The following is a 17621-nucleotide window of genomic DNA, read 5'->3' on the forward strand; positions in this document are numbered from 1 at the left end:
TTTTGACAGACATGTCGAGTAAACAGGAGATCCTGGGTTCAAATCCCAGCAGTGCCTTCTCTGTGTTTCATCAGCTCCTATGCTGTTATTTAAAAGAAATGTTGTTCTTGTTCTGTTGAATAAATACCCATCATTTCTGATGTCATATGTAGTATACATGTCACATGTACTGCAATGCTCCCTACAAAGACAATACCCTTGTGTATTTGGACATTTGCAGGTTTAAGAAAACAGACCACTTTGGCCAAATATCTTCTGGACAAAAGAGTGGTCAGACAAGACAAAGTTTGAGCCAGTCACCTGAACATTAGACTTTTGATCTGAGTGTCCGGGATTCAAGTCCCTGTTCAGGTGACCAGTGATAGGGTCTGAGGTCCACTTGCAAACGCCTCCTTTTTGCCCACAAAATACAAAGGCAACAGGACAATCCCTTGGTACTTTATGGAAACGATGTGAGGTGCCTGCCTTTTAACTAGAAGTGGAAAGACTTGTGTAGCCCCTCACACATGCACATGTTGCCAGCTGATCCTTGACATCAGCAAAATTTTGGTTCTAGGAAAATGGGGTCACCTGCCCCCATTGGTCTTTTCCAAGCGGTCACAGTGGCCGAGAGGTTAAGGCGTTGGACTCGAAATCCAATGGGGTTTCCCCGCACAGGATCGAATCCTGTCTGTGACGCTTTGGTTGGGCATTTGTTGGTATTGTTGGTTATGAGGGCCGGGATGTTGTCCTTTCGCGGTCTGCATTCTCTACACTGGTGGTCTGAATTTTGGGTAGAGGATAATGGGGTCCACTGTCCCCATTGATCTGCTTCTTGCAGTCTCGGTGGCCGAGAGGTTTGTTGCCACTCTGCTTTTGACATGCTGTTTTCAGCGGCCTTGTCGAGGGTGTTTCACAGGTGGGTGGTGTGATGTTGGATATGGGGGCCAGTGGGTTGTCGCCGTTTTGTTGTTCCTGGAGCACATAAAGAATAGTGGCCAGTACGGGGGGTCGAACCCATGACCGTGGCGTTATTAGCACCACACGCTGACCAACTGAGCTAACCGGGATAGCAGCAGAGAGCTGCTGGAATAACGAGGCGCTACGAAACGCGTATCGGGCGGAGCCGCTCCGACCCACACGTCAGCTCCAAATCCCACCTCCCGGGGCTCTTCCGGCTCTTCCGGCACAACACTTGCCAAGCGGGGGCCGCGCGCGTGTTGTTGACATTTGCTGCCAGCCAATCAGGATCTCACAGACGTCAGACAAGCAAAGAGACTCGCCTGCCACGTGGGCATGATTACCATTACCATTACCATCAGGGATGGCAACTGAATTAGGAATCAATGCCAGAAACCTGCCACAGGATTTCAGATAATGTTTTGATGCAGACTGGCCATGATGCCTTTGATTAATTAAATCAATTAATCATTCATTCATTCATTTTCTACCGCTTTTTCCTGGGATGCTGGAGCCTATCCCAGCTGTCTTCCAGTCGCCAGCCAATCACAGGGCACATATAGACCAACAACCATTCACACTCACATTCATACCTATGGACAATTTGGAGTCACCAATTAACCTAGCATGTTTTTGGAATGCGGGAGGAAACCGGAGTACCCGGAGAAAACCCACACATGCACAGGGAGAACATGCAAACTCCACACAGAGATGGCCGAGGGTGGAATTGAACCCTGGTCTCCTTGCTGTGAGGTCTGCGCACTAACCACTAGACCGCTGTGCCATTAATTAATCAATTAAAATTAATTAAACCATTACCTGTGAGAGGTAAGGTACACCATTGCACTAAACATTGATAGAATAGTTAGTAATGGAGTTAGTAGTGAACAACTAACAATGCTTGTGGGGATTTTTTTTGGTTTTGGACATCTTTCAGAAAAATAAGCATGCAAACTGACCCGGGAACATCATGGCTGTTCCTGACAAATGAACATAACGGGAGGGTTAAGATGACTACACTTCCAAAGTTCTCAGCTATGACTGAACCTCTCGCTCCTTTGTTCCCTGAGAAACTAGGTTGGCTGTGGAATTGATCAAAGAAGACCACATCAATTAAAAAAAATTAAAAAGTGATATCTTGGCCGAAAAAGGCCCGGTTAGCTCAGTCGGGAGAGCATGAGACTCTTAATCTCAGGGTCGTGGGTTCGAGCCCCACATTGGGCGGTTCAGCTCTTTTGGTGATACAGACCTGGTAGACCCAAATGAGTAGTGAGGGTGTGCTTGGAACGTCCGGCAGAGTCTCCCGTTCGTCGAGTCTTCAACTCTCACCTCTGGCAGAGCTTCACCTGCATCCCGGGGGAGGACCCGGGATATTGAGTCCAAATGGGCCATATTCCGTGCCTCCATTGCTGAGGCGGCTGACCGGAGCTGCAGCCGCAAGGCGGTCGGTGCCAGTCGTGGCGGCAGGCAGCGAACCCGATGGTGGAAACCAGAGGTCAGGGCCGCCGTCAAGCTGAAGAAGGAGTCCTATCAAGCATTGATGGCTTGTGGGACTCCGGAAGCAGCTGACAGGTACTGTCAGGCCAAACGGTTCGCGGCTTCGGCGCTTGTCCAGGCAAAAACTCGGGTGTGGGAGGAATTCGGTGAGGCCATGGAGTACGACTTTCGGTCGGCCTCGAAGGGGTTCTGGCAAACCGTCCGGCGCCTCCGAAAAGGGAAGCAGTGCCCAGTCCACACTGTTTACAGTGGAGACGGGGCCTGCTGACCTCGACTGGGGATTTGTTTTGGTGAAGTAGGTGCAGACACATGGATTAAAAAATGAAAATACAAAATATACAGAATGCAGTATAAATATATGTACGCAGTCTGTTTTTTGTTTGTTATTCCTGAAGTGCAGTCTGATTGTTTTTCCTAAGAGTCCAAACTGAGCGTTAATTTAACGCATATAGAGTGTCAAAGTGGCAGGGTGAGGAAGAGGTGGGGTGTGAACAGTGTCGGGGGGGGATTCCGGGCCTTGTTGATGAGGCTGACAGCAGACGGGAAGAAACTGTTCTTGTGGCGTGAGGTTTTGGTCCTGATGGACCGCAGCCTCCTCTCAAAGAGACTAGCAAGACAGCCTCAAGGTCCAAAAGTGTTAAGGCAGTCCCATAGTGTCCCCACATCATGCCATGTGTCTATTTGCCTTGAGACTTAAATGCTAACATGCTAATGGTCATCATGTTAGCACCAAGCAAGAGAGTCCTTTTTCAGTCGGGTCTAAAAGTGGGGGCAATGTGAAGCTGTGTCTGTGCCACCTACTATGTTGCTGTGTCCCTGGTCCAGTGTGTTCCCATCTTGGGTTGGAATGTCCCCATGCTGGTAACGGGTGGGGAATACAGTCCGTTGATGAGGATAAGCGGGATGGATTTCAGTGGTTAAAGTCTCCAGCTACCATGAAAACGGTCATGGGCCTCGAGCCTGTTCTGAATTCCCCTTTGGCCAATCGACACCACATCAGCTCAGCAGCAGTCCTCGTATCTCCGCCTGTCACGTGGAAGACCGGGGTTCAATTCCCTGACGGGGAGTTCATCTTTTGTATGTCACAATGTCACGTTGAACCTCAAGTCGGGTTGCGGTTGCAACAACCAGTCCGGTTAAACAAACCCTTCTCATTAGAACAAAACCTTTCTTAATCTTCTTCTCAAGGTGTTCAGGTGTCTTGTACAATCTGACGGTCTTTTGCTGCCAAATCATTCCAGTCGTGGATAACAGAGCTGACCAGGAAAATGCCAGCTGTGGGATTTCAACCAGAGCCTCCTGAGCGTAAGGAACCTTAATCTGGCGCCTTCGATCACTCATCCACCCAACCTAAAACGGTGCCCTGATCAGGAAAAAAAAAACTGTGACCTTGTGAGGTTCACTGACAACAGAGGACACTCAAAAGGAGGCGCACAAAGTAGGGTACTTGTACACATGTCGACAGCAGAGTGGTGCAGCGGTAGCGTGCTGGGCCCATAACCCAGAGGTCGATGGATCGAAACCATCCTCTGCTATGGCTTTGCTCTTTACGTGTCCTTTGAAGAGCTTGCAGATGTATTGTCTTTGTTACTTAGCTGACCTGGTCCAGTAAAGAGTTCACGCTTCCTTTACTGCTGTTCTCGATGCATTTATTGCTCTTGAGTGCATTCACACGCCATTGCGGGACATTGAAGCATCGTGAAACACCGCAACTGTCCTCACTAGTCCATTGTCACTCTTATGGACTTGAAGAATCCCAGCCAGTTTCCGTTCGTTTCAGGGAACCTCCTCCTCTTTGACGATCACCACATCTCCACCTTGCATGTTTCTTCTTAGCGTATGCCCTCTTTGTCTCAGAGCAATGTTGGTCAGATACTCCTTCCACCATTTGTTCCAGAACTATTCCGACAAATATTGCAATTATCTCCATCTCATTTTAGTATACAAGTCCATCCATTCATCCATTTTCCTCCGCTTATCCAGGTCCAGGTTGCGGGGGGCAGCAGTCTTAGTAGGGAAGCCCAGATTTCCCGGTCCCCGGCCACCTCCTCCAGCTCCACCGGGAGGACACCAAGGTGTTCCCAGGCCAGCTGTGAGACATAATCCCTCCAGCGTGTCCTAGGTCTGCCCCGGGGCCTTTTCCCGGCTGGGTATGCCCGGAACACCTCACCAGGGAGGCGTCCGGGAGGCATCCGGACTAGATGCCCGAGCCACCTCAACTGACTCCTCTCGATGTGAAGGAGAAGCGGCTCTACTCTGAGCCCTCCCGGATGACTGAGCTCCTCACCCTATCTCTTAGGGTGAGTCCAGCTACCCTACGGAGGAAACTCATTTCAGCCGCCTGTGTCCGAGATGTCATTCTTTCGGTCATGACCCAAAGCTCATGACCATAGGTGAGGGTGGGAACATAGATCGACCGGTAAATTGAGAGCTTTTTTAACCACGACGGTCCGTTACAGTGACCGCATTACTGCCGAGGCTGCGCCGATCCGTCTGTCGACCTCACGCTCCCACTTTCCCTCACTCGTGAACAAGACCCCGAGATACCTAAACTCCTCCACCTGGGGTAGGACCTCATTCCCAACCCGGAGGGAGCACTCCACTCTTTTACGACTGAGCACCATGGCCTCTGATTTGGAGGTACTGAGTCTCATCCCAGACGCTTCACACTCAGATGCAAACCGTCCCAGTAAGCGCTGAAGGTGACAGCCCGTAGAGGCCATAAGAACCACATCATCTGCAAATAGCAGAGATGAGATTCTAAGGCCCCTGAAACAGATTCCCTCAACACCTTGGCTGCGCCTAGAAATTCTGTCCATGAAAACTGTGAACAGAATCGGTGACAAAGGGCAGCCTTAGCGGAGGCCAACGTTTACCGGAAACAGGCTTGACTTACTACTGACAATGCCAACCAGACTCCTGCCCCGTTTGTACAAGGACCAGATAACACGTAGCAGCGTGCCACCAATCCCCCCCAAAGTACGCCACGAGGGACACGGTCGAATGCCTTTTCCAGATCCGCAAAGTACATGTGGACTGGTTGGGCAAACTCCCATACACCCTCCAGCACCCTCGTGAGGGTGTAGAGCTGGTCCAGTGTTCCATGACCAGGACGAAAACCGCATTGGACCTCTTGTAACAGAGGTTCGACCAACGGTCGTACCCTTCTCTACAGCACCCTGGAATAGACTTTCCCAGGGAGGCTGAGGAGTGTGATCCCCCTATAGTTGGAACACCCACTCCGGTCACCCTTCTTGAAAAGGGGGACCACCACCCCGGTCTGCCAATCCAAAGATACTGTTCTCGACTTCCACGCAATGTTGAAGAGACGTGCCAGCCAAGACAGTCCCTCAACATCCAGAGCCTTGAGGAATTCCGGGCGGAACTTGTCCACCCCGAAGCTTTGCCACTGAGGAGGTGACAGAGGAGGAGGAACCGTACCTCGCCCAGATGTGGGATACCGGGGCCTCACCCTGGAGCCAGGCCCGGGGGAGGGGCTCGCAGGTGAGCACCTGGTGATCGGGCCTTCACCCCCAGCCACATGGGATCTCCCCCTCGTACACCCACCACCTACGGGGGCAAGCATAAGGGTCCGGTGCATTATGTGTTGGGTGGCGGTCAAGGGCGGGTGCATGGGTGACCTGGTCTTCGGTGGCCAAAAACTGGTTCTTGGGACATGAAATGTCACTTCTCTGGTGGGAAAGGAACCTGAACTTGTGCAAGAGGTTGGGATATTCCGACTAGACATAGTCGGACTCACCTCGACGCACAGTTTGGGTTCCGGAACCAAACTCCTCGAGAAGGACTGGACCTTGTTCTACTCTGGAGTTGCTTCAGGGGAGAGGCAGTGAGCTGGTGTAGGCTTATCAATAGACCCCCGGCTTGGTGCCTCTGTGTTGGAGTCAGCCCCGGTGAACGAGAGGGTAATTTCTCTACGCCTTCGGGCTGGGGAAAAGGTCCTAACTGTCATTTGTGCGTACGCGCCAAACGGCAGTTCGGAGTACCCGGTCTTTTTGGAGTCCTGGTGACTCTGTCGTTCTACTGGGAGACTTCAACGTCCATGTGGGCAATGACAGTGTGACCTGGAGGGCCGTGATTGGGAGGAACGGCCTCCCTGATCTGAACCCGGGAGGTGTGATGTTATTGGACTTCTGTGCGAACCACAGTTTGTCCATAACTAACACCATGTTCGAACATAGGGATGTCCATAAGTGCACTTGGCACCAGGACACCCTAGGCTGCAGGTCTATGATCGACATTGTAGTCGTGTCATCAGACCTGCGTCCGCATGTTCTGGACAGGCGGGTGAAGAGAGGGGCTGAGCTGTCAACTGATCACCACCCGGTGATGAGTTGGGTTAGATGGCGGGGGAGGATGCTGGACAGACCTGGTAGACCCAAACGAGTAGTGAGGGTGTGCTGGGAACGTCTGGCAGAGTCTCCCGTTCGTCGAGTCTTCAACTCTCACCTATGGCAGAGCTTCACCTGCATCCCGGGGGAGGACAGGGATATTGAGTCCGAATGGGCCATATTCCATGCCTCCATTGCTGAGGCGGCAGACCGGAGCTGCGGCCGCAAGGCGGTCGGTGCCAGTCGTGGCGGCAGGCCCCGAACCCGATGGTGGACACCAGAGGTCAGCTGAAGAAGGAGTCCTATCCAGCATTGATGGCTTGTGGGACTCCGGAAGCAGCTGACAGGTACTGTCAGGCCAAACGGTTCGCGGCTTCGGCACTTGTCCAGGCAAAAACCCGGGTGTGGGAGGAATTCGGTGAGGCCATGGAGCACGACTTTCGGTCGGCCTCGAAGGGGTTCTGGCAAACCGTCCGGCGCCTCCGAAAAGGGAAGCAGTGCCCAGTCCACACTGTTTACAGTGGAGACGGGGACTGCTGACCTCGACTGGGGATTTGTTTTGGTGAAGTAGGTGCAGACACATCGATTAAAAAATGAAAATACAAAATATACAGAATGCAGTATAAATATATGTACGCAGTCTGTTTTTTGTTTGTTATTCCGGAAGTGCAGTCTGATTGTTTTTCCTAAGAGTCCAAACTGAGCGTTAATTTAACGCATCTAGAGTGTCAAAGTGGCAGGGTGAGGCAGAGGTGGGGTGTGAACAGTGTCAGGGGGGTTCCGGGCCTTGTTGATGAGGCTGACAGCAGACGGGAAGAAACTGTTCTTGTGGCGTGAGGTTTTGGTCCTGATGGACCGCAGCCTCCTCTCAAAGAGACTGTGTCCGGGGTAAAAAAAAAAAAAACTAGCAAGACAGCCTCAAGGTCCAAAAGTGTTAAGGCAGTCCCCATAGTGTCCCCACATCATGCCATGTGTCTATTTGCCTTGAGACATGAGTAAATTAGCTTAAATGCTAACATGCTAATGGTCATCATGTTAGCACCAAGCAAGAGAGTTCTTTTTCAGTCGAGTCAAAAAGTGGGGGCAATGTGAAGCTGTGTCTCTGCCACCTACTATGTTGCTGTGTCCCTGGTCCAGTGTGTTCCCATCTTGGGTTGGAATGTCCCCATGCTGGTAACAGGTGGGGAATACAGTCCGTTGATGAGGATAAGCGGGATGGATTTCAGTGGTTAAAGTCTCCAGCTGCCATGAAAACGGTCATGGGCCACGAGCCTGTTCTGAATTCCTCTTTGGCCAATAGACACCACATCAGCTCAGCAGCAGTCCTCGTTAGTATAGTGGACAGTATCTCCGCCTGTCACGTGGAAGACCGGGGTTCGATTCCCCGACGGGGAGTTCCTCTTTTGTATGTCACAATGTCACGTTGAACCTCGAGTCGGGTTGCGGTTGCAACAACCAGTCCGGTTAAACAAACCCTTCTCATTAGAACAAAACCTTTCTTAATCTTCTTCTCAAGGTGTTCAGGTGTCTTGTACAATCTGACGGTCTTTTGCTGCCAAATCATTCCAGTCGTGGATAACGGAGCTGACCAGAAAAATGGCAGCTGTGGGATTTCAACCAGAGCCTCCTGAGCGTAAGGAACTTTAATCTGGCGCCTTCGATCACTCATCCACCCAACCTAAAACGGTGCCCTGATCAGGAAAAAAAAACTGTGACCTTGTGAGGTTCACTGACAACAGAGGACACTCAAAAGGAGCCGCACGATGTTGATAAGGGAGGTCTGAATTTAATTGATTTAGTCTTGAAGAAACAGGCACTGAGACTAAACGTGCTCAGAAAATTTCTGGATCCAGATTGTCGGGCTCCCTGGAAGGAGTTTTTCCTGAAGGATCTGGGTGTATTAAATAATTTTGGTGTATTTAATCTTTGTCTGTTGCCCCCCAGCCCAGTGCTCGGGGTCCTCCCGAACTTTGTAAGGGAAGCCTTACAGGCGTGGGCCGCTTTGAGGCCTTTTGCTGTGGCAGTTCCTGGTTCATGGATTGATTTGTGTAAAATGCCTCTCCGATTCAATCCAGACCTCCTCTCTTCTCCCTCCAAAGAGAGGACAAAGATGATGGGAGAGTCAATGGAGAGAGCTGGGTGAACAGTTGTAAAGGATATTTTTTCACCTTTTGTTATGTCGAGAGTGGTGTTTAGAAGAAAATCAGTTTTGGTGTTGTTAAACTCATTTAAAGAGCACCTGTTCAGATGGTGGGGCACCCTGCTAACAGGTGGCAAACCTCCTGATGTGGGCTTCGCCCCCCTTGATTGACCCTGAAAACATCCGATCTCAGAAGCTAAGCAGGGGCGGGCCTGGTTAGTACATGGATGGAATACAAGGACAATACAAGGGAATACAAGGGCAACAGGACAATCCCTTGGTACTTCATGGAAACGATGTGAGGTGCCTGCCTTTTAACTAGAAGTGGAAAGACTTGTGTAGCCCCTCACACAAACCATGTGTCTTCCTCCCATGCACATGTTGCCAGCTGATCCTTGACCATCCTTGTTGATCAGCAAAATTTTGGTTCTAGGACAATGGGGTCACCTGGCCCCATTGGTCTTTTCCAAGCAGTCACGGTGGCCGAGAGGTTAAGGCGTTGGACTTGAAATCCAATGGGTTTCCCCACACAGGTTGGAATGCTGTCTGTGACGCTTTGGCTGGGCATTTGTTGCCACCATGCTGTTTACCTTGTGGTGGAGTACTGGGGGCCAGTGGGTTGTCGCCGTTTTGTTGTTCCTGGAGCACATAAAGAAGAGTGGCCAGTACGGGGGGTTGAACCCATGACCGTGGCGTTATTAGCACCACACGCTGACCAACTGAGCTAACCGGGATAGCTGCAGAGAGCTGCTGGAATGACAAGGCGCTACGAAACGCGTATCGGGCGGAGCCTCTCCAACCCACATGTCGGCTCCAAATCCCACCTCCCGGGGCTCTTCCGGCACCACTCCTCCCTCCCTGCTCCGGCAGTGGAGCGTCGTCTGACGACGTCGGGAGTGTCGTCCCCATGCAACTGGGAGCCAGTCGCCTTTCGTCAGCGGAGAGTAGTCACCGTCTACGCCTGTGGCTGTGCCTGTACTGTGGGAGTCTTACACACAATTTCCCGCTGTCAATCACCCAGTTGATTGACAGTTGATTTTTTTCTCTTACAGTGTGTCCCCACATGGCATTGGTGGTTCAGTGGTAGAATTCTCACTTGCCAAGCGGGGGCCGCGCCCGTGTTGTTGACATTTGCTGCCAGCCAATCAGGATACGACACAGACGTCAGACAAGCAAAGAGACTCGCCTGCCACGCGGGCATGATTACCATTACCATCTATCAGGGATGGCAACTGAATTGAGAATCAATGCCAGAAACCTGCCACAGGATTTCAGATAATGTTTTGATGCAGACTGGTCATGATGCCTCTGATTAATTAAGTTAATTAATTAATTAAAATTAATTAAACCATTACCTGTGAGAGGTAAGGTACACCATTGCACTAAACATTGATAGAACAGTTAGTAATGGAGTTAGTAGTTAATAACTAACAATGCTTGTGGGGATTTTTTTGGTTTTGGACCTCTTTCAGATAAATAAACATGCAAACTGACCCGGGAACATCATGGCTGTTCCTGACAAATGAACATAACAGGAGGGTTAAGATGACTACACTTCCAAAGTTCTCAGCTATGACTGAACCTCTCGCTCCTTTGTTCCCATAGGAACTAGGTTGAGTGTGGAATTGATCAAACATCGAGAAGACCACATAAATTAAAAAAAAAAAAAAAAGTGATTTCTTGGCCGAAAAAGGCCCGGTTAGCTCAGTTGGGAGAGCATGAGACTCTTAATCTCAGGGTCGTGGGTTCGAGCCCCACATTGGGCGGTTCAGCCCTTTTGTTGATACATCTTAAAAATTTTTTCCTGTGGAAAATTCTGCAACATGCGGAAAACATTTCATTCGAAGTAAATCCCATTCTTGTATGACCACAAATGGTAGAGCGCTCACTTCGCATGTGAGATGAAGTGGAATCGATGCCTGCATTCTCCAAATGTTATAGTATGCCTTTTTCTTGCCAAAAAAGCATTCTCAATCTCCCACATCGTACCAGATACTTGGATTAATTGCATTCTAATGATGTTTCCTAAAAACACAGGTGGTGTCAAAACTGGTGCATTGGTATAGTCCGATGAGGATGGGATTCAAACCCATGCGTGCAGAACACAATGGATTAGCAGTCCATCACCTTAACATCTCGGTCACCTCATCTCCTTTATGGACATGGTCTTGTTGACTCAAAATGACACATCTTAATTAGTGTTTTGGTGTTGCAGAAATTGCGGCAGCCTTCTTGTGCAGCGGGGGGATTTAACTCAAAGGCTAGATTTCTTGCTCTACATGCAAGAAATAGCGGGTTTGATACCCGTATTGTTGAAATGATATGTTATGGCTTTTTTTCCCAACAAAAGCGTTCTTGATCTCCGACATCGTACCTTATACTTTGATTCATTGCATGCTAATAATGTTTACTAAAAATACAGGTGTGGTCAAAACTAGTGTATTTTTACATCACCACACTTCAAGTGGACAGACAATCTTGTCTTTTCAGACAATACAATTACAAAAGCAACACACACCTGCCATGACCCTGAATCGGCCGGGGTTGCTGCGGCCACAACACAGAGTAGGAACCACTATACAATTACGGCTGTGAGCTATGCTTTTCTGGGCAAGAACCATAAACTCAGACTTGGAAGTGCAGATTGCTCATTCCAGCTGGTTCTTATTCGTCTGTGAGCATAGCTTGAATTTCATGTGGGTGTTGTCCTGGCGGGAGAAACATTTTAGCTTGTGTCGGCACGGCTACCGTGACAAAAGCCCATTTTCCTTTCCAGTAAATATGCATCAGCTGAACACTTTGCAGACCTAATGCTGTGAACATTTGTTGTATGTCACCTCCCAACTGTACATGTCTGGTCTTAATATGTAATTGTCTGGCTGTGTTGTCGTGATCGATGTTGATGAAATCAAGAGACCAAAGTCACACCTTTACAAACTATTTGCCAACTTACCTTCATGGGAAAGGGAACATCAAGAGGTCCCACCAAATGGTTGACCCTAGGAGGTTACCTTGCATGGGTGTGACAAACTGTGCCAGAAGAATGGGTGTGTAGACTAACCCCCATACATGAGGGTGGCATCGGGGGAGTCACATGAATGTCTCTATTCTATTGTAATATAATTCATTTGCATGCTATGGAGTGTAAAAGTTCCCGCCAAGAGACCACTCTTGGCCAGACACCTACAGGCCGCCATGCATACTGTGTGTTGTCTGGCCCCTTTGTTTTGCAAAGGTAATAAAAACTGTCAGAGTTATATATTTATTTCAGGCATTCTCTATCCTACTTAGGATGATAGAAATTTTTCCACAACAGACTCAAACCCACGCCTCATTAGAAACTGCAACCTGAATGCAGCGCCTTCGACTGCTCGGCCATCCTGACCCTCCAGAGCCCACTTTTTAAAAGGCATTCATACACTCTGCGTGGTTATTATGTTATGTTAGTGTCAGGTTCAAACTCCTGTGACACTTGTAAAAACACTTAATTACAGAAGAGACAGACAACAATATTCAAAGTTGCTCGCAGCGAGGAGAGTGAAACAACATACCCAATGCTGCTCCACTCTGAGTATGCCATTCATGCTCCTCTCTTTTTATTTCTTTAGGAGGTCCCTAATACATGGCCGTGCAACTCTAAGGGGAGGGGGAAGCAAGCAGTTGCACAAGCTGTACTTGTTGTCTATGTGTGTGTGTGTGTATGTGAGAATAATTACTTTTTGTGCATGAGTTCTTGTCTTGGCACATTTTGCATGATGAACAGGAACATCTTCAAGGTCACTGCTGGCATTCCCAGACACCTGCAAGATTAGTGGTGCTGGCAGTTGCTGGTCTGTGTCATGGAATGTTCCTGCTTCAAAACACTCAAGACTATTGTCTATTGTCTAAGCAAACGGATATAAGGGTGATAACTTAACACTATAATAATTGTAATTACATTTTATTCTAACAGTTAGTCCAGATGAACAGCCTAGTTATTTGTGTCAGTCCCAGGGACCATTTCTAGACCCTTGTGTGACACTTGTGTTGGACTCTTTTGGAGAGCCCTTGCATTCTTCCCAATTGGTAAACCCTTTGTATCGGTGCCAAATATACGGGATACTCCCCCTGCTGACCGAATGACACACGACAAATGGCGTCGTCTCAACGTTGGAGCAGTTTATGTCTAGAAGAGTAAAGGCAGCATTGCCAGGGTGACTTGCTCGGCTGGCGCTGTGGCTTAGCTGGTCAAAGTGCCTGTCTTGTAAACAGGAAATCCTGGGTTCAAATCCCAGCAGTGCCTAGCTGCTTGGTCTGTGAAACTTTGGCAGCTGATTTCTGACCCACGTACCTCTTTTCATCACTTGCCCTTCAAAAACGAGTCAATGGTGCATCCACAGCTGACATGATTGTTGTGGATCCCGTTACGCGAGAAGGTGCTTGAACCCAAAGAGGATGACATTGTGATGTTTTGTCATTCAGCAGCACTTTGCAGAGGCTCATCCACTTGATAGTTTAATTTTTTTCTCTTACAGTGTGTCCCCACGTGGCATTGGTGGTTCAGTGGTAGAATTCTCGCTTGCCAAGTGGGGGCCGCGTGTGTGGTGTTGACATTTGCTGCCAGCCAATCAGGATGCGAGAAAGACGTCAGAGAAGCAGAGAGACTTCAGAGAAATGAAGTCAGTGTTTTCAAATCCCGTCTAAGCCATCAGTCAAGTCACTGTTTTCTTCTCCACAAGATTATTTTTTCCAATTAATCTCTATATCATTACAAACTATTCCTATCTGTCACGCCCTGTGTGGGTTTGCACGTGACAGTTTATGTTTGAGTTCCCGGTCTAGGTTTTGGTTTCCATTTAGAACTCTTTTTGTGTTGGACTTCCTCTTTTGCCTTGTCTGCCTTAGTTGCCATAGTTACCCACACCTGTCCCTAATTTGTGTATCTATTTAGTTCAGGTGTGTGCGTCTCCCTGTGTGGGATCATTGTATAGTTTGTCCGTCAGCTAGTTGAGTTGCCTTTTCCTGCTGCTGCAATTAATGCATGAAATAAATATTATTTACCTGCATTTGGTCCTGCTCTCTGCATCCTGGGGTCGCACCTCAACAAAGACATGCCGTACCGTGACACTATCAGGCTTATATTGATACCAGTGCTTGAAATAAAATACAAAATCAATGCAATGTAACAAAGAATATTTATTTATCAGGTTGCCACACTCAAGAACACTCTCAATGACAATAAAAAATAATAATAATCTACATGTAAGCAGTTATGAATAACAAATATATTGTTCACTTATTTTGCCGTCTTTGTTTCTCCTTTTCATAGAAAGGAGAGGCTTGGAAATCCCTCCAGCTCATCTCTTTTTTTTTATCCTGTGCTCTCTATAGATGGAGAACACTTTGGCTGGGCAGTAGATGGATGTGGGGGCTTTTCGGGCCCAGCTTCAGCTGCATCCTGCAGAAGCACTTTCGGACAGGGGGTGGAGGAGATTCCTCCCTCTTCCTCTTCTTCTGCTGTTTTTCCTCCACCCTGGCGGTCGGTGCCAGTCGTGGCGGCAGGCCCCGAACCGGATGGTGGATACCAGAGGTCAGGGCCGCCGTCAAGCTGAAGAAGGAGTCCTATCCAGCATTGATGGCTTGTGGGACTCCGGAAGCAGCTGACAGGTACTGTCAGGCCAAATGGTTGTTGTCGGCGGTTGTCGAGGCAAAAACTCGGGTGTGGGAGGAATTCGGTGAGGCCATGGAGCACGACTTTCGGTCGGTTCTGGCAAACCATCCGGCGCCTCTGAAAAGGGAAGCAGTGCCCAGTCCACACTGTTTACAGTGGAGACGAGGCCTGCTGACCTCGACTGGGGATGTAGTCGGATGGTGGAAGGAATACTTTGAGGCCCTTCTCAATTCCACTGACATACCTTCCATAGAGGAAGCAGAGTCTGAAGCAGAGTGTCTGACAAGTCCTCCCTGACAAATTTACCAGGTGGTCAGAATCAGAATCAGAAATGGTTTTATTGCCGGGTATGATCAAACGCATACTCGGAATTTGTTTTGGTGAAGTAGGTGCAGACACATCTATTAAAAAATGAAAATACAAAATACAGAATGCAGTAAAAGTATATGTACACAGTCTGTTTTTTGTTTGTTATTCCGGAAGTGCAGTCTGATTGTTTTTCCTAAGAGTCCAAACTGAGCGTTAATTTAACACATATAGAGTGTCAAAGTGGCAGGATGAGGCAGAGGTGGGGTGTGAACAGTGCCAGGGGGTTCCGGGCCTTGTTGATGAGGCTGACAGCAGATGGGAAGAAACTGTTCTTGTGGCATGAGGTTTTGGTCCTGATGGACCGCAGCCTCCTCTCAAAGAGACTGTATCCGGGGTGAGAGAGATCGGCCACAATCCTTTCTGCACGCCTCAGGGTCCTGGAGGCGTACAGATCCTGGACGGATGGAAGATTGCAGGATGTGAGGATGGACTCAATGATGGGGGTGTAGAAGTGCACCATCATTGTCTTTGGCAGGATTAATTTTTTCAGCTGCCATAGGAACGTAGGAAGTACATCCTCTGCTGTGCCTTCTTGATGAGGGAGCTGATGTTCGGCTCCCACTGGAGGTCCTGGGAGATGATGGTACCCAGGAAGCGGAAGGACTCCACAATGTCAATCGTAGAGTCACAGAGGGTGATGGGGACAGGAGAGGCTGAGTTCTTCCTGTTGTCCACAACCATCTACACTGTTTTTAGGGTGTTGAGCTTCAGGTTGTTCAGGTTGCACCAAGTCGCCAGATGGTCAACCTCCCACCCGTAGGTGAACTTGTCGCCGTCAGAGACGAGTCCGATGAGGGTGGTGTCGTGCGCAAACTTCAGGAGCTTGACAGACTGGTGACTGGAGGTGCAACTGTTTGTGTACAGGAAGAGCAGAGGAGAAAGAACACAGCCCTGGGGGGATCCGGTGCTGACGGTTTTTGTATCTGAGATGTGTTTGCCCAGCTTCACGCACTGTTTCCTGTCAGACAGGAAGTCTGTAATCCACCTGCAGGTGGAGTCAGGCATGCTCAGCTGGGAGAGCTTCTCCTGGAGCAGAGTTGGGAGGATGGTGTTGAAGGCGGAGCTGAAGTCCACAAACAAGATCCTAGCATAGGTTCCTGCGGAGTCCAGGTGCTGGAGGACCAACACACCGAGGCAGCCGTCTGCGGCGCCATTTTGGAAACACGTGGTGGCATGGGAATAGATGACTACATGGTAATCAGGTGGTTAGGTGTCAGTGGTTCCAGACACATGGGTTGTTTACATTGTCCACAGTAAGAGGGTGATTATTCACAACAGACATGGCTTCATAAAGAAAGGTTCTCAAGGAATTGTCATTCAACCTGCCAGCACTGTTTGCTAGGACTGAAATGAGCATGCTTCTGATGGTTCTGATCTGGCGCTCCCAAACACCTCCCATATGGCTTGCATTTATGACAAAGTTGCATTGCTTGTCTGCCAGGTATTCTGTTACTCTTTCTGTGTTTATTTCCTTTAGTGACTTTTCCATTTCATTTTCAGTTCAAACTAAGTATGTTCCTTGATATGATCGGATGTGCCAAACAGCACCTCTGATGGCAAAGAAGCATCTTAGGGCATTGATGAATGAGTCAGTGGTCATGTCCTCCAGCATCTCTATGTGAACACCTCCAGAACATAGACAAGTGAATAGTAGGCCGTACTGTTTTTGTTCTTTACGCCCTTGTTTTGTGTGAAAGGGGCCAAAACAATCCATGCCACCATAGGTAATTGGTGGGGAAGGCTCAATGCGGTCTTGAGGTAAGTTAGCCATCTTTTGTTCCTCCGTTGCTCCTCGAGCTTTCCGGCATGGGATGCACTGTTGACTATGTTGAGCCGCTGCTTTGCTCCCTCCCACGATCCAGTAGTCAGTTAATTCAAGAACCAATATAGTTCTGAGAATGGACCTTAGCTCAAATGGTATAGCACTTGCTTTGCATGTGAGAGGTAGCGGGATTGATTGCCTAAATTCTACAAGGAATGCTTTGTTTTATTGGCTAATTGTAGGCCATTCGCCATAGCGCACTCCAAGGTTACAGAGGTCAAAGGTAAGCTTATATTCAGCAGCACAGTGGCGAAAGGTAAATTTATGTGCATTACCGTTTCCACAGGTTCCCGATTGGTACATGTCAAGTCAAACTAGTTTCCAAAAATAATTTAGATAAGGCAAACATGAGAAAAGGACATAAAAATAAAAAATACTGTTCATAGCCCTCATTAAGGGAATAATAATTTTTTGTTGAAATTAACAAGTTATTTCTTCTAAATTAAACACGGGAGATCAGGTGGGAATAATTGAAACCGGAAGTGGAATCAGTTTTAAGCGCACCTGGGCGTCTGCATGAGGGCACTTCCTTTTTTAGCAGGTAAGGCTGTGGGATCGAAAGGTAGTCAAACTGCACCCCAAACCTTGCGCGAACTGGAGCTACAAACTGAAGAGGCAGCCGGTAAGAAGCTCCCTTTAATATTAGCGCTGTGGCTTGACGCGCCCGTGCCACGTAAGGCACGGTTCTTTTTTTTTTTTTTTTTTTTTTATGGATGAGACGGCCGCCGGTGACGCGCGCCTCACTTTAGTTATTGGTACTAGATTAAAAGTATTAACACGGTGCAGAAAGTGGGATCTGGAACACCGTCGATCGCCTGTGTCGCGTAGGTGCACACGGCGGCTCGCGGTAGTTCA

General features: G+C 48.7%; 7 non-coding genes across 7 annotated transcripts; 6 read left to right on the forward strand and 1 right to left on the reverse strand.

Annotated features, from left to right (window-relative positions):
• Window positions 1-596: 596 nt before the first annotated feature.
• trnas-cga (transfer RNA serine (anticodon CGA)) lies at window positions 597-678 on the forward strand. Its single transcript has one exon. It is a non-coding gene; the product is annotated as a tRNA-Ser (tRNA).
• A 1412-nt stretch (window positions 679-2090) lies between these two features.
• trnak-cuu (transfer RNA lysine (anticodon CUU)) lies at window positions 2091-2163 on the forward strand. The gene has a single exon. It is a non-coding gene; the product is annotated as a tRNA-Lys (tRNA).
• Window positions 2164-8108: 5945 nt separating this feature from the next.
• Window positions 8109-8180, forward strand: trnad-guc (transfer RNA aspartic acid (anticodon GUC)). The gene has a single exon. It is a non-coding gene; the product is annotated as a tRNA-Asp (tRNA).
• A 1218-nt stretch (window positions 8181-9398) lies between these two features.
• trnas-uga (transfer RNA serine (anticodon UGA)) lies at window positions 9399-9479 on the forward strand. The gene has a single exon. It is a non-coding gene; the product is annotated as a tRNA-Ser (tRNA).
• A 1139-nt stretch (window positions 9480-10618) lies between these two features.
• trnak-cuu (transfer RNA lysine (anticodon CUU)) lies at window positions 10619-10691 on the forward strand. Its single transcript has one exon. It is a non-coding gene; the product is annotated as a tRNA-Lys (tRNA).
• A 302-nt stretch (window positions 10692-10993) lies between these two features.
• On the reverse strand, window positions 10994-11075 carry trnas-gcu (transfer RNA serine (anticodon GCU)). Its single transcript has one exon. It is a non-coding gene; the product is annotated as a tRNA-Ser (tRNA).
• A 2058-nt stretch (window positions 11076-13133) lies between these two features.
• trnat-ugu (transfer RNA threonine (anticodon UGU)) lies at window positions 13134-13207 on the forward strand. Its single transcript has one exon. It is a non-coding gene; the product is annotated as a tRNA-Thr (tRNA).
• Window positions 13208-17621: the final 4414 nt, after the last annotated feature.

This window comes from Doryrhamphus excisus, unplaced genomic scaffold (assembly GCF_037039965.1).
Source record: "Doryrhamphus excisus strain RoL-2023G ecotype Guam unplaced genomic scaffold, RoL_Dexc_Guam_v1.1 HiC_scaffold_24, whole genome shotgun sequence".
NCBI classification, from domain to species: Eukaryota; Metazoa; Chordata; class Actinopteri; order Syngnathiformes; family Syngnathidae; genus Doryrhamphus; species Doryrhamphus excisus.